Source organism: Leptosomus discolor, chromosome 7 (assembly GCF_034619465.1).
Source record: "Leptosomus discolor isolate bLepDis1 chromosome 7, bLepDis1.hap2, whole genome shotgun sequence".
In the NCBI taxonomy this organism is placed as follows: domain Eukaryota; kingdom Metazoa; phylum Chordata; class Aves; order Leptosomiformes; family Leptosomidae; genus Leptosomus; species Leptosomus discolor.
In genome coordinates this window covers 34448351-34471381 of record NC_141397.1, presented here as the reverse complement: position 1 = coordinate 34471381, position 23031 = coordinate 34448351, and positions in this window count along the sequence as shown.

Genomic DNA, 23031 nt, shown 5'->3' with positions numbered 1-23031 from the left:
TATCCCCACTGCAAAATGCTATTTTTCATGCAGATGTATGTAATATGCCAGCAAGTTTAGCACAAGAAAGACAAGGACCTGCTCAAGCAGGTCCAGAGGAGGCCACAAAGGTGCTCAGGGGGCTAGAGCATCTTGCCTGTGAGGACAGGCTGAGAGAGCTGGGGTTGTTCAGCCTGGAGAAGGCTCCAAGGAGACCTCAGAGCGGCCTTCCAGTGCTTAAAGGGGGCCTACAGGAAAGGTGGGGAGGGACTCTTTACCAAGGAGTGTAGAGATAGGACAAGGGGTAACGGTTTCAAACTGAAAGAGGGGAGATTTAGATTAGATATTAGGAAGAAGTTCTTTGCTGTGGCACATTGGCACAGGTTGCCCAGAGAAGCTGTGGCTGCCCCCTCCCTGGCAGTGTTCAAGGCCAGGTTGGATGGGACTGGGAGCAACCTGGTCTAGTGGAAGATGTCCCTGCCCATGGCAGGGGGGTTGGAACTAGATATCTTTGAGGTCCTTTCCAACCCAAACTATTCTGTGATTCTGTGATTCTAAACTTACAAAGAAAGATTGGCAGGAGGCTGGAAAAAGAGGAGGAAAGCAGAAGAAAAAAAATCCACAAAGAAGTAAAAGCATGTAACACATGAGAGTTCAGCTTCTCACTACCATTAGTGCATCAGCTGTCCTTTTCCCTCCTGATTGTCTATTTTTCATATAGAAAGCCCAGAGATGTAAATGGGTGGATCTTACAGTGCAAAATGCAGGTCACCAAATCAGTTTTTGGCATGTCAAGAAGGGAAGAGATTTCCCCAGCTAACGGTTCCTCAGCTTTTACAGCCTAATGGCCACATCTCTATTTAAAAATCCACCCACTAATTTAAATGCTACAGAAGATCCAGATTTGCTAGAGAGGCTTACAGATGGTTGCAGCACAGCTTTAGAAAGCTTACAATTCTTCCTCTATAGGCTGATGTCTACTGCCTAGTTTTTGGTTTTGCTGTCTAATCACATTAGCAACAAACACTGAGAAATCTTCCTTGAAGTGCTGTAAACGTATTTTGTTTTGAACTGCTAGACACTGTAATAACCCCGGTGACTTGGAGACAGAGAAGGACATCTTTGCATTCTCAGCCTGAAGTTTGATATCTGTCTCATCTCTGAATGATAACTGCTAACCATGTTATTCAGTCCTGATGGACTTAAAATACACTTTACAACTCCAGAGAGCCTTCAAGCTGCTGGACAGACAAGTTGTCAGTGGATGCTAGACTTCAGCAATCAGTAAGTAGTAAGAGCTAGTGGGTGTGTGTGTTAAGCGTGGGGATTTCAATGGTAACAGCATGCACTAAATTTAGGGAGCTAATGTTAATAGGCAGCACAAGCCACGTTTCCCAAGAAAGTTATTCTTAAATATTTCAAAGACTCCAAAAATGGAAGAGCTAACTTCCTCAATATTGATAGTGTCTGATTTATAATAGATGCTGCAAACTTAAAAAATGGAAAAGTGCCACTGTAGAGTGCTTATTACAGATTACTCCTAGGTAGGAACTTGGCCCTTTAACTGAACAACTTTATTCAAAGAGGATTTGATATTTAAAATAAGGGTAACCACCAAATTTAATGCTCCTTCTAAAACACAGAAGACATTGAATAATAGTGACTAACCATGTAACTTAAATCATGCCTTACACTTGGGTCTGAGCCTAAGAAAGACAACCTATTTGGTCAGTTGTTGCAGCTTTTTCTATAGTCTGTTGCGGTGTGAAAGACATCTCTAGCAGGCAGTTCACAATAACTGTGGGTGGCTCCTACACTGGGCAGACTCTTGGAAGGACCTCTTCCTGACTGCATCCTGCTAAACGGGAACATCGAGAAACCAGCTTGGAAATGATGGTCAACAGATGGGTAGGACAATTACCTGTCTTTGTTTATAAAAAGTACTACTGGCAGAGTTTATGGAGGCCAGAGAACAAGGAGTGTTGTGTGTTCTTTGGAACATGTATCTACTGCGCTCCCTTCAACAGATGCCACTGCTTTGTCATGTGTTTAAAAACAAAGAAACCCAAAAGTTGTAAATATTATGATCATTCCCGTAACGCACAGTAAATGCACACTGTTGTATGCACTACTGTACACTACATATAATAAATACACAATGTACACTGGCCTGTTGATGCACACGCAGAATGACATTTTCACCTTATGCATGGTAACCAAGAGCCCACATGAGGAATTTGCACTATTGAGGAAACCCTTCCCATTGATAATGCATGTGAAACCACAAGTGTGCTGTGATCTTCTAGTTCCTCTGCAGATAGCAGCCGCCCTTATCACACATTGCCAGAAACATTCAAATACAAAAAACTAATCCCCATCCAAATAATGAGCACTTTGTTTTGGGAATATCACCTTTAAATCAGAGTTAGAGTTGCCTAAATCAGGGCAAAGTCATATTTTTGCTGTCATTTTTTCCCCCTTTTCTCTGTTAGTCTATAAGCACATGCCCTGTATGCTACAGTAGAAGAGTTCAGTACAATGAGAGTCAGCCGTTACGGTAGTGTAAGACATGCTAGCACCAGGATGCAACCAAAGCTCTGCATGAATGCACATGTATCCATGTTGAGATGCGATAAATATAGTATATCCTGATTGAACACACAATCCTTTGGCAGTGAAGAGGTAGAACAGGCTGCCAAATCAAAATTAAGTTTCAAACAGGCTTTCATGCAGTGTGTAAGACCACTTTAAGCACCCAATTAGGAGTATTTTAACAGAACGGTTAATAAAACATTTAGAAAACATCAGAAGCCAAATCCTAAAGTCTTGTGGTTTTTTAACTTTACTTGGGAAAAAAAAAAACAAAACCACAAAACCAAAACCAACAAAACCCACAACAGCAAGCAAACATTGCCCTCAGTGAAAGATTTATCTGAGGCAGAAAGTCAGAAAATTTAGTCTGGACATGAGGCCTCAGCTCCAGAAAAACACACAAATGGCATGTGAGGATGGGCAAGGAGAAGCAGAATCATACCAAAGAAATCTTTTTCCCTCCATGTAAACTAGGGAGCACAAGGTTTATTCCAGCCTGCCGTCATTACAAACCTCAGATTCTCTAAGGCTCTAATTCAACAGTATTTGGTAGGACCTCAGTGCACCCGAATTTCCAGGCCAAGCCACATCTACACTGCAGAGGCTTCAGGGTATATTCAAAATCAGCATTTGCACATAGTTAAAGGAATCAAATACTCCTGCATGACTAAATCATCTCAGGAATGGAAGATTCCATAATTGGTCCATTCATCCTTTCTCCCTTTCCTCACGCTCTCTGGGAATACCTTGCTGGCTTTTACCCTTTTCCCTCCTTGCCCATTTTCAATGCATACACTCAAAGGCAGATCCCTGTTTTGTCTTCCAGATCAATTTAAAAGAACTCCCATTACCCTCACAAAAATGTATGTTCAACTCACGTTCTCATTCAACCTTAGCCTAAAAGCAACATTTAATTTTGTCAGCGCTGTAGGATCCAGTTTCTAAAATATTACATTTTCCACTCTTTCAAGAAACTCCAACTTTCAATGCTTCTTTAGCCTCGTTCTTTTTGGCAGGCCTATCAGATACATGCTGGCCTAGTTGCAGCACCACAGCTATGCTACACAAAGCAACTTTCAAGCTGTGAAGAAGCTGTTAGGTACAACTTACTCGTGGCGCAAGCAGTTTGTTGCAATACTAACACGTGAAGAGAGCTCTCCCAGATTATGCAAGGATTGTTCGACCTCCTGAAGCATTTCAGTCATAAAATAGAAGAACAGTAAATGGTTTCCCCTGTTCTTGCAAATGCGTACTCACACACATCAAAATATTTGTCTTTATAGGATGGAGTACAAAAACAGCACATATACTGTTTTGTGGTTAATCAAAGCATTAAAAAACAGCAACTGCAAAGACTGACATCCAATATCATTTGGAATTTGGCATTATTATTTTGGCTATCTGTCACAGATTTTAACATACAAAGGTACACAGATTTGCGTGGGCACAAAGGCTGTTGTTACCTTTTTAGGGATTCCCTGGATTTCTGGTTCCTTGCGAGGAACATTGATCATATAAAAACTATTGATACATGCAGCCCCCACATCCATTAGATCAGGGCTGTATGTGCCCTGAAACTTGACCAAATTCATCACTACTGCAGAATCAAGTGACTTTGAAATAAAAATGGGATTTTTTTTTCTAACTTAAAAGAGTTTGACCTGATTTTCAAGCACTGAAATGGATCCAGAAAGAAAAATTGGACAAAAATTATGTACAGAATATATAGACCGCTATAGAGGATAACAAACTCACTGATTTCTACATGATTATGAACTCTTTTATAGTAATCATGTGTGCATTACTGGAACAACATACAAGTGCATATATGAATCATTCATAATTTAATTCTGGTGCTGTTCAATAAAGCAACGAGAACCAAATTAACAAACACAAGAGATTCAAAAGGAGGGCATATTATTAAAGCATAAAGTTTTTTCTATGTTTGTAAGAATCAGATCATGGCTGATTTTTTTTCAACTCTTCCAAATATTTTCAGTTCAATAGCTTTGATCATAGATCTCCTGCTTTAGATGACGTATTGGACATCAATGATGGGAGGGTAACAATGCTTGTCTTAGGACAGCATATCCAAATGCTCAGGGAATCGCCTCTTTCTCTCCATTTTAGCTCAGTTAAATGCAGCATGGGATAGTTCTTGTAATAAGAGAATTCCTAATGAAGATTTATAGCATACAATGTTTAAGTAATCAAAGCACATTTTGTTACTATAGTAACTACAATCCTCCGCACAAAACATGTAAAGTAATTTGTCTAAAATAATGCATGCTGTTTTCATTCTAGACAGTGACAGATAATCTTCTCAATCTTCTTCTTATCCTTGTATCAAGAAGAATTTTCTTCTAATTCTTTAAAGGAGCACCTCCTTTAAAGGAGACGACAGCGACTGCTTATTTTGCAGTAAAATCACTATATAATGTTGTGTGCTCATTCAAGTGGTTAATGAAATTCAGTAACAACCTGGACTGAAAGCATATCAGAACTTGAGAGAAACTGTGTGATTTATTATGTCAACTCTACAATGGCCAGAACCTAAGTTGTTGTTTCTAATGTTCTTTTCAGTATTATAGATTATGATAGTGCATTGAGGAAAAAAATGGAAAGTATCAGGAGCAAACAACTGTATTTTATCAAGTACAGTTGGTATCTTCTCAGAAGCATAAAAGAAGTAGGCGCTCCCACTGGAAGATAATGCTGCTTTACACAAGGGGACACTACTGGCAAATCGGTGAGACTCTGAATTTAAAATGCTGTACAATTCCACAATAATTCCCTATACGAATATTCTTATTTTACATTAAAAGTGCTAAAGATGTTTAACAAAGTCCAATGCCACACTAAGATGCTTTAAAACTCTGCCTATACTGCTTCCCTTATGTAACAACAACAAGTAGAAGCCATCACAGAGAGTCATTAGTGAGGCTGGAAAAACCTAGGAACATGAAAAGGTCACAAACTTTTAACTCCAAGACCATTGTGCCTTGGCTCTCTTCCATGTCCTAGATCAGTGATCTCCAAAGTGGGGTGCACACAATGCAGGGGGAGTGCAAGACAATCCATTGGGGTGTGGGAGGAAAACATTTGTTGTACCAATAAAATAAAAATAAAAAAAAAAAAGAAGCAAAAATTGTAAATAGTGTTTAGATAATATTTACCTTATACTTTTAAATTTCTGGGTTTGTGTGTGTTCCAAAATGTACACTATATATTCTCACAGTTGTACATGTGTATAATTTATAAATAAATATACATATATTGGTGGTGTGCGAAGAGATGTACGTTAAAAAAGTGTGGAGATCACTGTCCTAGACAACACACATTTTCAAATGCAACATAGCAAAAATGTTTTAAAGTGACCCAATATAATTCAGAGGCAGATTGAAGAAGAGATCCTTGTTTCTTTGCACTTCTTCCTCTGCACTGATGTGACCACCTTCTGTATGAGCACAGGCCTAGGTAGTCCTTGGGCTATTTAAAACCAAGACAAAACCAGGTGGACTTACGTCATCTGAAAGATGTGTTTGTTCTTATGAAATGCCTTTTCTGCCACATAAAATCTATGTGTCACAGAAACTGCAGGGATGCAAAGCTGTGGGAGTTTAAGAGGATCTCATGAGCTATGCAGGGTGCTTAGGAACTACCCGCCTAATTAGTGAAATTGCTGAAGTCACCATAAACTGGAAACTATACAGAACAGATACTTGAGAATGTAAATAGCGGCAATAGTTTGTATATTTCTGATTAGCCAATTTAATCATATAATTCCATGTTTCTGAAACATTGTCTATTTTTGCTTGAACACAATTTTGCCATTGTTAAGTAGGTAACTGCTTTGGGAAAGCTGATTGTTAAGCAGGTAACTACTTTGGGAAAGTTGATTCTGAACTTTTATCTTATTTGAAGACTGAGCCTTCAAGTCTTGTTTGAAAGGAAAGCTGTATGAGGAAGATGTACTAGAACTGGATGACTTTTTCACAAATTGTAAAACTGCTGAAAAATGTTTTGGAGGAACAAAGATTTTGTAAGAAATCAGATCAAACACTGTGAATGTTCTTGGACAAAAAATTCAAAGATGTCAACATGTTTGATTTCATTATGTCTTCAGTAATGCTTTGCTCTGTTCTGTAGGTGATTTTGAATCAAACAAAGCCCTCTCCTTTTTAGCCTACCATTTCAGAATAATGGCTTTTATTTCAAAATTGTCTTGCAATCTAAAAGAATGAAAATATTTTCCAAAACTAAATAATTCAAAATACAATCACATACTTAATACCAAGTTGGATTTTTTTTTAATAGACCCAAGCACATATATGTTCACCTTATGAAAATCCTGCTTAGTTCAGCCTAAAACTTATCACAAATTCCCTGCAAATTCTCAACATAACCACAATCACTCACCTCTAATATGTACAAAAAAGCTGTATTTAATCAGAATTCACAGAAGTTAAACAGGCTATAAATAAAATTCAGCAAGCTGTTAGTTTTGCAGTGGATGATATTCATCCACAAACTTGTTTGAGTGGTCTCATGGGACTCAAAACAATCCTTATCAATGAATATCTGCTTCTTGTTGTGATTAATAGTTGCAGAACTGAACTCATTTCATACGGGTCTTGAACAAATTCCTGAACAAAATATTAACCTCTGGAGAACTTCCCACACTATACATACAACAGCCTTCAAAAAAATGGAAAATGCGCAATTCTTACTGTCAAATGAAATATTTTCTCTCTTTTCTTGTCCTTGGCCATTGAATTACCTTGGATTTCCATAGTTTCATAGCACAGATGAATACTGGTACCAGGATAAATGAGCCCCACTACATAACAGAATTTATAGGAGGCTCAGGTGGGCCCTTGAAGAAAGATTCTCTGCAAGCATAGTAGCTTTGAGAAAAGCAATTGCACCCTGAGGCAACTTCAGCAGCTCTAGACGTTCTCTCTTACTTGCAGGGCTCCCTAGGAATTCTTCATTTTGACAATCCATCATAATCCATGCATATATGAAACTTTCAAACAGATTTTAGTAGTTTTTTCTTTCTGCATAGGCCAGCACGCTTTTGTGTGTGTTGCATAAAGCATCTTAGAAACTGTTATTAGCAGAATTATTCAAATATTCATTGGGTTAGGGGTGGCTCTGGAGCTCTTAGCTTGGCCTAGACTTCATTAAACACAGTCCTCAGAACAAGTTTGACCTACAAAACAAACCAGGGGAAACGAAAATATAAAAAACCCCAACATTATAAAAATTTTAACTATACAAGGTATTAATGTTTTAACACATGCTCTAATACTGGTCTTTTCACGTGGATGAAAGCTATTCTGTGTCTCTGATGTCCATCACAAGGCCTTAATGGTCTCCGGTGGAGCCCACAAGGAGGAAAGACGTATCACCTTGCAGCTCTTGTTTCACCTAAGCTTCTCCCAAGATGCTCAGAATGGGGACAGAAACAGAATGTCAGGCCAAAGTGGCTCCAGCCTTCTGTCAGCAACGTGTCTACCCCTAAAGAAGAAGACACAGGCCGAGTCTCTCCAAAAGGCACTGAAATATATCCAACTTTGTGTAACAGGCGGTGGTGATGGTGGTGGGAAAGTGCACATGGGGCATGAAATCTTACTATACCTGCAGAGTATTAACAGGATTTAATCTTTGTCTGTGTAAATTGGAAATAAAGGTTACTGGAAAGAACAATCCACAGGCTTTTCCATCTACATCTGTGGAAATCAATCATACTTCCAAAGTAAACAAGCGATCATAATCAGGGCACAGAAGTGATTACAGGACTGAAGGCTGACCTTAAATGTCCACTTTGATTTACATTTTTTGGATTAAATAATATGATAGTGATGTTATTCTGTGTAATTAGGAATCTATTGCAAGACATTAGCGAGAAGATTCATAATGAGTTTACAACCGGATAAAAATAACCTCAAAATTCATGCTTACAAATAACTTCTTGCCCTCAGTCGCTAATTCATTAAATATTCTAAATGCCCATTGATACAAAGAAAAAAAGTGCATTTGGGAAGGTGATAAAGGAGGAGGTGGTAGTGGAGGTGAGGAAATCATGCTGTTTCCTTTGCTTGTATGTATAAGAGCAAGAAACAAGTGTTTTTCTAAAATCTATGAAAGTATAGGGAGGGTGAGGAGGTCATGGCACAGTGCAATAATCCTCAGTCACTGTCAACTCAAGTGTTTCCACTTGTTATCATTAAATCTGATGTGGTATCTTTTAATTCTGATTTAGTTCTGCAAAGTCACAAAGATTTTGTCTTATTTTGCCTATCAGTATCAGTTGGGATTGTATCTAAGCAATGTTAAGAAAAGTATGAAGCAAAGTCACAGTCTTTAAAAAATACTACAAAATAATACCCGAACCACAGTCTGAAGTGTAGCTCTTCAGAAACAGACCAGTTAATCAATATGGAATTCCAAGGCCAGATTGTGTAGGAAAGCTGGAAAACTGGTGGAATAACAGACATATAACAAAACAACCCCAAAACCCCCACAAAATATCATGTCTTCTATTTTCTTACTTGTCAATAAGTTTTATTAAATGTGGCTCAATATTTTCCATCCATGAGGAGAAACTCTTGGAAATTAATTGCTACTTGAAATTAGAAATCTCAGCTATGTAAATGTTATATGACTTGTGTGCATCCTTTACCAAAATGAAGTAGGTCTTTTAAGAGACTTTTCCACCTTGCATGAGATATCTAGATTTTAGCTCTAGGGGAAAGTAACCTACAAAACCAACATGTTCTCTAGGAAAAGATAAAACATGGCCTAAAACACTGTCTTGCATCCTTAGGATAAACACTGGCACAACTGACTTCTCCTTAGTTGGCAGAAAAGCACCAGACTAATCTACAGACATAATCCAAATCCTGGGGCAACCCATGAGAGTGGCCTCTAATTTAAACATTAGCCTTATGAAATACGCTTTTTTACTCCTTTTTGACCACTTAGTTAATAAGATGCTAAGCAGCAGCTTCAGATTGACTTCACTCTGCTCCCAGCTATGTCTTGAAAAACAGAGACGCATACTATGCTTCCACTGCCCACAGAACCCTTCCATTTCATTATGAATGAAAGTCCGAGTCTCCAACATCAAAGTTCAACAAGCACAAATTATGTGACACTGATAGATTACATGCAAATTATGTAAGTAAAATAGGCTGGAAAACTAATAATATATAGTTTCCCTTTCAAAAAATCTCCCTGACCAATGACTTCTGCATCATTGAGCCATTAAGGTTGATTATGCCCCTTCTTGTGAAAAGAAAACAAATGTATTTATTAAAATTACTCCTAACTGTAACTTTCTTTTCTTATCTGTTGTAGAAAGATGTAACAGAGCTCGTGTTGCAGTAATACTGACACAAAATACTGGTTTGCCTAGCCTCATAAAGCAGAGGTGTGGGATGCAAAATAAATTACATTAATAAACTGCCCACGGATATGGCATTGTGTCCCTGGTGATCCTATTATCATCAAAAAATGAGTACATACATCTATTAAATAATACACGTATGCAAGATTTTTGTACAAAAGAAACATTTTTCAGACAATGTTTCTCTAGTGCAGGTATTTCCTCTCCTCAATATTCCTAACACTGGATGTTTTTTAAAATGTCATCATTTAGTCACTAGAATCTCTGTGTCTTTGAATGTGCCTAAAGAAAATTATCTCATCTGAGAAAAGACAGGAGAAACCAATGCACACTTCCACAAGGACAAGCAGATACAATTTTAAAACTACATCTAAATTAAGGATAATATTGTGACAATAGTTAAACCAATGAGGCAATCTAAGCTGATTTAAGTGTCTTATTATGCCAAATCGTGCCCATTATAAAAGAGAAATCAAAGACAGTTACTAACATGATTAAGCCATGGTTCTGTAGAGTCAGAAAACAGTGATGCATGAGCAGTTCTCAAACAATAATTAAATAGGCAGGACGTGTAAAGACACTATTGAATTGAATTTAAACTATCTAGCACCAGAACTGTAGTGACATAGGTACTGATCCCAAACTGCTCAATCTATTCCTCAATAACAACTTGCAAACTCCATTTTATGCACTACGCCTCTGATGCAGCAAAACACTTGCTTCATTTCAGATGTGTGGTCAATGGACTACTCACTTCGCAAATGTTTTTCTAAATCAGTTCTGGAGGACTGGGCTCTTGGATGAACAATCTAAATATTCCCCTATTAGTTTCCCATTAGCCAGGCAAGTCTCTATGTTCACTTTCATGGTAACAATTACACTTATAAAATGGTCTGGTACTGAGGATATAATTTTCACTACATTGCCTGATCGCATACCTTTTGTCCTTTGTATCACTCGTTACCTATACATGCTGTGTAAATATGATAAAATGCTTTTTTTGGCTGCAAATAAGAAAGTAAAAATATAACCTCTATGGCTCATTGCTTGAAGTGAAATGAGTATCTGAATGAGTATCTAAATTAATCTCAAGGTTAAAGTTTTCAAATTTGTTCAGTATCGGTTCAATTCTGCTTACTCTTTAAAAAAAAATAGAAAAAGTATTGTGAATTTCCCAATACTTTGAATAGCTACGTAAAAATTAGCTTATAGTGTATCCTATGTTGAATGCTCTGAGGATGGAGAAGACGCCTGACTAAGTTGATGCCTGTCAGAAAGACAGAACATTGAGAGTACAGTCATAAAATCTATGTTTAAAGTCTACTGCCATGATTCTAGATTAATTATTTTTTCTATGCAGTTCTCCATCCTACCCAGTGCTGCCCCTTTCTTAACTGTCCAGGGAAAGAATTTAAATGTAATTGAAAGGACAAGAAAAAGGCAGTACCTCCTTCTTAGAAATTCTGTAAGTGATAGCTTCCAGATCCTACTGTTTGACTAGAGTCTTCAAAATTCATCAACAGTTTGGAAGTTGAGTTCACATTTATTACAGCCTTATTTAAGGTCCAAACCTTGACCATTCCTCAGGATAACTTTCCACTTTGTGCAGTCATGGTTCTCAGGTAATTATGAATCTCTGTAGCAGATTACTATGGACAATACTCTGGAAAAAAGACAGTGACACTGTGCTTCTCTTACACACGTATTCTGAAAAGCCAGCCAATATGTGACATCCACAAAAAATATCTGTGTCAGACACAGAGTAGCTGACGGGGACATCTAACTAAAGCTGAACATTATGAGACTCATAAAAAGGAGGCTTATAATTTGGTCAATTTTGTCTTTCATCTTTGACATGTTTAAAGGTTTTATTTTCATCCTGAGTCCATAGCATGTATAACATCCAGTCAACATCAAAACAAACTACCTGTCATTAAATATTAAATTCTATAAGGGGTCAATCTGTAAGTCTTTCATTTCTTTTTAGTTCTTTTTCAGCCAAAGCTGGCACTACTCAAGGCTGGAGAAGCATTCAGAATTCATAGACCCCAATGAAACTAATGAAATTTAAACTTGAGAAAGGACTGCTTAAGTAAAGCACTGAGGATGCAATTACTTGAGTTTGCCTACATGAGACAACATAGTGTTATTCATAATGAACTGGGTTTTGCACCACAGAAAAATCACAGAACCACAGCATGGTTTGGGTTGGAAGGGACCTTAAAGACCATCTAGTTCCAACCTCCTGCCATTGGCAGGGACACCTCCCAGTAGACCAGGTCACTCCAAGCCCCATCCAACCTGGACTTGAACACTGCCAGGGAGGGGGCAGCCACAACTTCCACAATGGAGCAACCTGTTCCAGTGTCTCACCACACTCATAGTAAAAAAATTCTTCCTTGTGCCCAATCCAAATCTACCCTCTTTCACTTTGAAACAGTTGTCTCTTGTCCTGTCACTACAGGCTTTGGTAAAAGGTCTTTCTCCATCTTTCTTATAAGCCCCCTTTATATATTGACAGGCTACAATAAAATAATCATGTTAGCTCCACTCAGATATTCCACTGGCAGGTGTCTCCCATCTACTTTTTGCCAAGGAGTCTTCAGTTGTGCCCCAAAGCTGCTGGAAGAACTCCAACCCTCTTATCTTGCAGACGGACAAGAAGCACTCTCCAGCACCAGGGCTCCTTAAGCACATGCAGAGGCCCCAGGAGTCTCTCTGGAGGCTTTTTTGTTCTGATTTACCATTTCCACGCAAGCAGTATATGCTAAGTTCACCCAATTCACGCTCTGACTCTACCACCTGATAGATGTGAACAGCAGAAGAATGAAAAGACTTCTTTAAGTCTTTAGTCCTTACGAAACAGGCTATAAGGAAAACCAATGCCAAAAGTGATGACAGTATACACCCACCTATCTTCTGTGTGAGGTACCCTCCCTTCTAGTTATCTTGTATACCCATTCTTTGAAGCTTTAGGCTTTGTTTTTGTTTGGAAAATGGTTCACCTTTCATGCACGCTTATTACCCTATGGACACCACTTGAATTATAACTAGCTTTGCTACTTTTTAAATCTCCAATTATATTCACTTAACATTTTCCTTCTTTTTAATATCAAAATAACACTTGGCAAACAAAACTTTTACTTGGACAGTATTACAGAAATCACTTCCTCTGCAGTCTGCCCCACCATGACCTACCAACCCACCTGGGAAAGTACACTAAATATTTTCAGAACTTTTTGAAGGTTAAAATCTTTTATATATCATAAACAGCAGACCATGCATTGAACAGTATTGACTGCACATGTGTGATGTTAAACTTAAAAGTTCCTCAGTGCATTCTTAGCTATTGACAAATGCTGTAAGTGGCTTAAACACAAACTCTTTCCATAGATCCTGCTTAGCACTGTGTTGTGTAGGCAGGTCCTGTGTGCAGGGAGTCACAAAGACACTCCTGGTGTCTTATTAGGTAAACTCAGGCTCGCACCATTCTGATGGGGCGTTCTATGGTGAACTTCCTGAAATACCATCTCTGTTAACGTACCTTAGCAGCTGACTATCTGGATCCCTTTGACTTTGCCATAATACATTTGCTTCTATTTCACTAGGACCTTGCTAATATTTCTGACAGAAGCTCAGACATCAATAATGTTGCATGTGACAACCTTTTAGTTCTTTCTTCCTACAGTAACAGACTACAAGTCTACTCCCTTATACAGCAGGGATGCACAATTTTTTTTTTATTCTAAATATCACACCAATGGGGCCTAGCATCATCTTCTCAACACATGCTATGCTAGCCTTGTAAACAAGGCTGGTGTGGAAGACCTTTTGAATAGCTTTTTGAGTGCAATTTTTGAAGCAGTCTGTCAGAAATGAACAAGAGAAAGGCACAGGCTGTTATTACAGGTGTATTGAACATGATGAGAGATTGAAAACTCTTAAGGATATTCTGACAGTTTAATAATTTTGTTACTGGTCAGCAGTTGCTGTACAAGACCCAAGGATCCAATTTAGTACAAGCAACACAGAAGCATTATCATCTAGAGGCACCTCTGTAACTCTCTCTGTTTCTAATAAATACTGTATCCAGAAAAAGAGAATATATCTCCCAGAGTGCAGGCAATCAATTACTGCAGACAGTAAAAAGTACACGATGTATTGTTTTCACAGCATCTTTTTTAGAAAACACAACCTTTAACAAGATCTGAGGCTGAGTATTATTTCACCTCATATAATCTCGTATAAAGATAGACCCAGGTCCAGGTTATCATGCAGTTACCAAATGAAACAGAAGTACAGTTTTAAAATAAATCAGATCCAATGCACAGAGTTAGGTAAGAGCCAGGACACAACATACTGAACTTGTATATTGTGAATTCTAACCTTAAACTTCGGTGTACACAGCTCCACTGATTTTCAAAACCCTCTTTGCTCTTCAGTTATAAAAGAAACGCCAGTCAGGTGCACTTAAAGGAAAGACCCATAGTTCCTTCCAAATAGCTGCTAATGCAATACGCGAACCTGCATCACGTTGTTAAAATGCAGTCACAGTGTTTGCATACCATAGCTGGAATATCTCTCTGCAGTGTTGAGTCATGAGAGGATTTGGACCAGGCCACAGCATTTCAGTTTGTGAGAGGCCTTAATCCAGTGCATTTCAGCAAAACCAGGACTTGTGTTCCCAGCACAGAAATGAGCCTTCTCTACAAGTCCTGGGAACACCAATGACTTCAGTGCTATGTGGAGCAGCAGAAGATGAGGACTAAGGCTCTCCTACTTTCCCATCCCTCGGTAGATAGACCCCACCTGTACATCTTGGCACACACATTACAGAAATGTGAAGGCAGATATCAGCTTTGCTGCAAGGACTCTTTATGCATTTTAGATGACAGAGTCATTGAATAAATATAGAATGACTTTGTGCAAAAACTACCAGAACCAAATTCCTTTTTCTGAAGGAGATGGTTCTCACCACTGGCTGCAAAGACACACTTCCTGTGTGTTCCTCAACAGCTTTCTAATTCTCTTTTGCTGTGGCCTTGGCAGGGCAAAAATCTTACTACTCAAGCTAGACTCAAAAATCTCACTATGGTACACATAAATGCAACCTCCTCCCCAAAACCTGATGTATTGCCCCTCTCTGGCCCTCCTTTTGGATGAAAGTCCTATTTCAAGCCAACCTCAAACTTGCAGAGATCCATTAGGGATGCTCCAATCAGACCTGCCAACTGGAGCTGTTTAGGCATAGCGCTGTCTTATTTCCAGAACCAGAACGGGTACAAGCAAGAGGTAGGTGTGAAAGACACTGACAAGGCTTCTGAGGACAGCCAGAATGAAAGAGTTCAGAGGAACCCAGCTGATGAAAAGGTAGCCACCGACAAGGTGAAGAGGAAATTTTGATAACTTCATTCTATGCCTTAAGTACAGAGATTACACCTAACACTTCCAAGTACATTTGAAAAGGCTAGTTAGAGAATTTCAGCCCTTAGTGGCTCAATTCAGTTAGAGTTTCCCCTGAATTATACTCAGTTACATCAGAGGTATTACTATGGGGACAGCATCCTTGTGTATATACTTCCAAAAATTACCAGGAGTTTCTCTGTGTACTTCTACTTTGGTCAGAACCCAAAATATCGTATTTCTTTCCTTCTTGGCAGATACTTTTGTCAGAAAGAATTCAGATTCAAACAACAGACAGAGGAAACTGTTAGTGGGTAGCAATACTCACAGGAATACACTACTAGTAACATCCTTTCTCAATACATACACATTGCCAGCATATATTTAAACATCTGTGCACACAGTCACACCACAATATAATTAACCATGCCTTTGTGTTACTTTTATTTTTAAATTATTTTGGACTTGATGTCACTAAGTGACTAATTAATCAGTCATAAGTACTCTGTCCCCTTTAGATATTATTGTTTACTAAGACAATTGTCTGGCTGGGAAGACACGAACCATGTGTGTTTGGTCATTATATGCTAGTTGACACTGAAGGCCAAAACTGTACTAGAATTTTAGAGGGTAAGATTTCTGCCTTGATCATTAATTTAGGCTATAATCTGGGGCCAGACAATTATACTATCTGTGCTCAGCTTCCCTGTCTGCAAAGCCAGGATAATAACACTGTTGAAAAATGGTCAGAGTGCCAATTCATGTTAACTGTAGTGAGTTCTAGGACCTGAAAAGCCAACTATCAACAATGAATCAAAAATCTGTAACTAATTATGGCTTCAGTAATACCATCAACAGCACACAAATGCTACAAGTAGGTCACACAAATAATAGGCAATGTGCCACTAAATCCCAAAGGCTATACACAACATAATTCTTATTTCAGATGAAAAGGGACTGAGCAGAGAAGCAGATCAAAGCCTCACAGCAATGCAATGTTTTTAAGTAGTCATAAACACAGAGTGGCAGTGATAAAACAGGAGCCCACAAGTAGAGCAAGACTTGAGACAGTAAGAGTTTAAGTAAGGGGATAGTGATTGATTGCTGTAACTTCTGCTGAAGTGTTAATTCCGTAATGTAGGCAAGAAAAATGAAAGAAAAAAAAACCTTACCTTTGAGATAAACATTCAGCTATTCATAGAAGCATAACCAGAACGGATTGGTCTAGTTTGAGGATAATAGAAACCAAATTAATACCTCTTTCATGTGGAATGTTCTTGTTGCAGTTAATAAGCTCATAAAAAGCTCTGTTTAAGCATTGTCTTACCATAAGAGTGATTAATATGTGATCCAGAAACCATAAAAATCTAAACATGTGCTGATTAGTTTGTAAGCACATTAGCTGTTTTGGCCACATTGTGCATATGCTAATGTTACGACTGTTATACACAGGCATCACTTTATGGTCATAACAGGTGATGCACCACATTAATCATATACTTCTCTTTTCAACTTCATTTATCCTTTCTCCACTACTCACAACTTACCAAAATCTGTATAGCTGGAGAAATGTTCCAAGTTTCCTTCTGCAAAAATTACATATCTGGAGGCCAACAACCTAATAAATTTCTGCTTTCTCTGTAGTCTCTTTTTAATGGATGCAAAAAATTAAAATAAAATAAAAAATAATGGCCTTTTCCAGTGGATGTATCATGAAAAAAGAAAAAACAGAAAAATACAAGACATTGGAGATTATTTTTTCCCCACAAAAAATATATACTTTTTCAATGCAGAAGTTTGAATATTAAGAAGATTTTAGCATGAAAAGTAGTTTCTCTTGGAAACTTCTTGCAAAAGAAACTTACTGTAGGAGAAAGGCAGTTAGGTAGAAAGTAGTCACTACAGTATGTTGGGTTTTGGCCCAGCCACCCTACATTTGGGAAAATTTAAGAGAACTGAATTGAAAACTGAGAGTAATTTTCAGGGTCCTTCCTTCTTTGACAGTGCAATAAATACAGAATAGTTTCTGAAAACAGACAGCATGCTTGTATTTGCCATCTCCCAGGCTAGAACACATGTTCCCTCCAGCATCCTGCTGTTGTGGTGTAATGCTGGATGACAGTTTATGATAGACAAACCTCAAAGAGGTCAGAGATTTGGTTCAGATAAATTCAGATGCAATGAATGAAAATTCAGACTTCTCTGCTCCAGACACCAAATGATAATGCATTTCCTTCATGAGATTTACAGCATGTCCTGTGTTTAAATGGCTCATAAATTTCTGCTAATGCTTCTTCCCCTAGTCCATGCAGAGAGAAGCCTCTTAAATGACTTTGACCCTACACAGTTCTGGTACAGTATTCAGGGGCTGCACACAATCTCTCCTTTGAGAAATCTGAAAAGTATCTATTGAACTTCAGTATGAAAGGTCTTGCCCTCCTGTTGCAAATCTGCAATGGGTTAAGAAAAACTTATCTACACAAAGTTAGATAAGAAGAGACGTCCTTTAATAACGATGCACACCGGGGACAAGGGATCCTTCCCAAAGATGTCCACCGGCACATTGCAACCAACAGTATTTATACAGTAAATTCATACATGGTTAATTTATACAATACATATTTAATTTCATCCTCTCGATGATTGGTTCTTCTTCTCTCGCTTCTGATGCAAATTAGCACGCAGCCTCAGTTGTGGTCTTCTATTGTTCTCTTTTGAGTAGGTGGTGTAATTTGGGTAGGTGGACCATGAGTCGGAGGTCTTGAGCACTCCTCAAATTGACCATGTTTGGTCAAGGAACATGTCCTTGGTCGAGGAACATGTCCTTGGCTTGCAGGCTCTTGGCTCGTACCTGCTTTGGTCATGATTCAAAGATTATACACAATGGGTACCATCATAAATCCTGTCTTGCAAACATCTTGGACTGCAACATACTGTCCCTGTTTCTAACCACTAAGAGATTATTGGTTAATGAATACCTTAGGTCTGGAATTTTAGAGAGGCTTGCTAGCAGCATAAGCTATACAGATTTTATTTTATATTTAGTCATTTATTCTATTTGAGACTGATCTACCTAAAATCATCCTTATTAATATCTACTAATTAGAATTCTTGATATTCAAATCAGAATAAAAGGAATAAGGGGTTTTCAAACAGCATCACTGGTGCATAACAGGTTTCAAGTTTCTCTAGTTTCTAAACTGCAATCACCTGGTGAGGTTTCTACACTTACAGATTTCAAAACATGCACAGGTCTAACATTTTAAATCTGATGATTTTATGCAACACTCCCAGATGACCGACATGTAATTTTAATGAGCTTTTAATCCAAACAGGATATGACACAAAATTATTTTCAACTGTGATTATTCAAAATTGTCAGGCTGTGAAAGGATGAAAAGAAATTTATTCTTTAGAACTACCAATCAGGCCAGTTTTGAGGTTAAGTCTCCTGGGAAATTTGAGAAGTGATTCAGCTTCCAAAAGCATTTATACCTGCCTTCCTTTGAACTAAGTATTTGCTAAATAGTACAGGAGTCTTATTGTCCACTGGGGAGCATGCTAAGAATCTCTAATTAATTTCTCTAGTAACCTAAACTAGATCTGGGTCCTTAGAGATGCAAGCAAATCAAAGTCAAACAATGTGATCTCTTTCTCTCTCTCTGACTCCTTTTTTAGAGAAATTACTTAAATTATGAGAGACTATTTTAGGTCACTGATGGAAAGCTAAATTTGATCTTCACAGCTAAGAATCCTTCTGTTAATCCCCTCTACAAGGCTTGTTTTTAGCTTGTCTCAATTAAAAAAAAAAAAAAAAAGAGCCTCTAATTGCTAAGATACGCAAATTTTCTGCAGTCTGAGCTTGGTACAGATACTGCTATTTTTGATGGTTAAGTAAAGCTAGCAGCTTGTTAAATTTGTACAAGAAAATGTGTTAAACTTTCTAACCTCCAAGTTGTCCTTTTTTGCTGAGAGCAAAAAATTATCATAAATGAACATAAAGTTCACTTTCATCTGGGGTAGAGTGTTGCTGTTTGGAAACACAGTCAGGTCGTTGGTTTTTTATTAAAATTGCTAGTGTAATGCACCTATCTGTATGAAATTCAGAAAATCAAAAATCATATTAAGACACTCCAGCTTTTTTGTAGCTCAAAAGCCATCATGTTTATGCTACAGGCTAGATCATACATCAAAAAAATTATGAGAATTGCCTAAAGAGCTCCAAAAACATGTCAAAATATAGACCTTCCCAGACACTGCTGGCCAACTTCAGATCCTTTGCAATTATGCACAGCTGTTTCCACAGGCCCCTGTGTTATCCCAGGCAGTTCAACCACGTGGTGGATTTGCCCAGACTGGTATCAGAGATATGCTGCATTTATTTTGTAGGAAGAGGGGCATCTCCAGAAAGGGATGCAGATGGAGAGTTGACTAACAAGATACCCACTGTATAGAACAGCACATGGGCAGCCAAGCTGCTTATGAATCAGCTGCTGAAACTGATTGCTTATCTTGAAAATCACCTAAATAATTTTATTTTCACACAATTGCAAGTCTGTTTAATTTTGCATTAGCACAGACACAGAGCAAACAGGAAAACAGTGTAATAAAAACTTCTTTTGGAAGAATCTCCTGAATGAACCTCCAAGAGGCAGTTGTGAAGGGCAGAGGAGTGCAGGAAGGATGGACACGCTTCAAGAAGGAAATCTTAAAGGCGCAGGAGCAGGCCGTCCCCATGTGCCAAAAGACAAGCCAGTGGGGAAGAAGACCGTCCTGGCTGAACAGAGAGCTATGGCTGGAACTTAGGAAAAAAAGGAGAGTTTATGACCTTTGGAAGAAGGGGCAGGCCACTCAAGAGGCCTACAAGGATGCTGTGAGACTATGCAGGGAGAAAATCAGAAAGGCCTAAGCCCAACTAGAACTTTATTTGGCTACTGCTGTAAAAGAAAATACAAAATATTTCTATATATACATCCACAGCCTTTCCCTATCCACTAAGTGGGTCATCTTGTCATAGAAGGAGACCAGATTAGTCAAGCAGGACCTGCCTTTCATAAACCTACACTGACTGGGCCTCATCACCTGGTTGTCCTGTACACGCCATGCGATCTGAAGCCGGTAAGCCTTGCTCCTTCAACTAAGTTGGGCGGGAGTGTTGATCTGCTCGAGGGTAGGAAGGTTCTGCAGAGGGATCTGGACAGGCTGGATCGATGGGCTGAGACCAACCGTATGAGGTTCAACAAGGCCAAGTACTGGGTCCTGCACTTGGGCCACAACAACCCCATGCAGTGTTACAGGCTTGGGGATGAGTGGCTGGAAAGGTGCCCGGTGGAAAAGAACCTGGGAGTGCTGGTCCACAGCCAGCTGAACATGAGCCAGCAGTGTGCCCAGGTGGCCAAGAAAGCCAACAGCATCCTGGCTTGCATCAGAAATAGTGTGGCCAGCAAGACCTGGGATGGGATTGTCTCCCTGTACTCAGCACTGGTGAGACCACACCTCGAATGCTGTGTGCAGTTTTGGGCCCCTCACTACAAAAAGACATTGAGGTGCTGGAGTGTGTCCAGAGAAGGGCAATGAAGCTGGTGAAGGGTCTGGAGAACAGGTGTTACAGGGAGCAGCTGAGGGAACTGGGGTTGTTTAGCCTGGAGAAGGGGAGGCTGAGGGGAGACCTTATCACTCTCTACAACTGCCTGGAAGGAGGCTGTAGTGAGGTAGGGGTTGGTCTCTTCTGTCAAGTAACAAGTGAGAGGACAAGAGGAAATGGTTAGTATCTCTGTATGGATTACTAAATTTGTATGTGAGTAGTTGGTAACTAGGAAACAGAAAAGGACAGTCTGATAAGTAGTTGACCTTTACCCAATTCCCAGGAATTACAGTACTTAGTCATTCATGGAGTCAGATCAATGTATTCATTTTTCTGAAACTTGTTATTCCTTCCCCTGTTGTGGGCAACTTAATCCAGTGTTGCAACTCTGCACGGTGGGGAAGTTGTGGTTTTATTAGCACAGTTACTGGAAGCTTCCAGGTAACAAGTAAACATGATCAAAAGATTTGCTTTCATTCTGGACTCACCTTGTCCTCCCAAGACTCCAGCTGACTTCACCATCATTTCAAGATTTTTGTCCCAGGTAAAAGTGTGAATATAGTCTGTTGCAATAAAAAAATCCAACAAACGACCCACACATGAACATGAAGCTGACAGGTTGGAAAGTCAACCAAAGTATCACTGGAACTAATCTGTCTTCACAGTTGTTCCCAAGCCACCTCCAGACAATTCTTGAAGAGGAGAGCTGACTGCTTCTAAATCTTCACTGATGGTTTTGTAGAGTGGAAAACTTTTATGATTTAAAATCTATTTAGGAAGAGTAAAATTAGCCAAGGTTATATTTAACACAAGAGTAAATATAATGAAATTGGTGAGAAATGATTCAACTTAAATAGAAGGAGGAATCACAGCTACAGACGGCTGTGGCTGTAAACACAGCCGAGACAGTAAATTAAATGCCAATTAAAGGAGCTTTATAAGACACATCTTCACAACTATAAAAGTCACAAGAGAAAGCAGTGAATAGTGAGCTCATTTACAGACCCTGCAGAGTTCAGTGTATGACCTCTGATAACCTCTTCTCCAGTCTGACAACTTTTTTTTTTTTTTTAATTATTTTTTTCTGCCCTGCTTCATGCAAGAGTGTCTGAATGGGCTTGTTATGTTCAGGTTATTAATTTAAGTAAATCAGAGTATTGCAGCTGGCTGCCTCAGCCACCTGACCTACTTAAGAGTCATCAATTTGTAAAGAAGAGGGAACAATAAATGTGGAATTAAATGAAGAGGTGTCTAGAGCAAATGTCTAATTTACTGAGCAGGAGTGAGGTGATGTACAAGTCTCTGGTTCTAATCCTCACTTACAATTTTTGAAAAAGAATTCAACACTGTAACACAGCAGCTTTAATGCCACTGATTGGATATAAAGCTCCACTTTATCTGACAATTTTTGCATCTATGCTTTGTCAATCCCTATTCAGTAGTTTACCTGATGTTCAAAGTTGGACCACTAAATAAAGGCCTTAATCAAGATGCCAGAGGAGCATCTTTGTTCGTTGGTGTTCCTCTCCAGCTGAGAAAAAAAAAAAAAAAAAACACATAAAAGATCCTCTGATGTATAGTTTTGCCTGAAGGAAAAGAAAATACCAATTCAAGGGAGTCTTGTACATTTTCAGTACTACAATAGGTGGATCTGGCTCACTTTATTTGAATTTTCTGGCTTACCAGATAAACTAAGCTCTTAGGAACCACTTGTTATATCAAAGTCTTTCTCAATTTAAACTGTCCATCCACATTTTGTCTTGCTAAAAGTAGAGACAGCTACCAGGAAGACAATCTATCACCGTGTCTTTGGCTGGTCCAAGGAAGATTGCTCTGTACAGCTGGTTATCTATCTGTACAATTAGTCACACAATATAAGATAAGTTATGAACATTTTATGAGGAACAATAGGTTTAAGACTTAAACCAGGATTTTTCTATAGGGAATACAATCACCACAGGATGAAGAAGATCACAAATAACTTGCATGACAAAGGAAAAGATATTGGAATACTATGTGTGCTTTTGTTACACTCAAAATATTCTTATGGGTGAAAAAG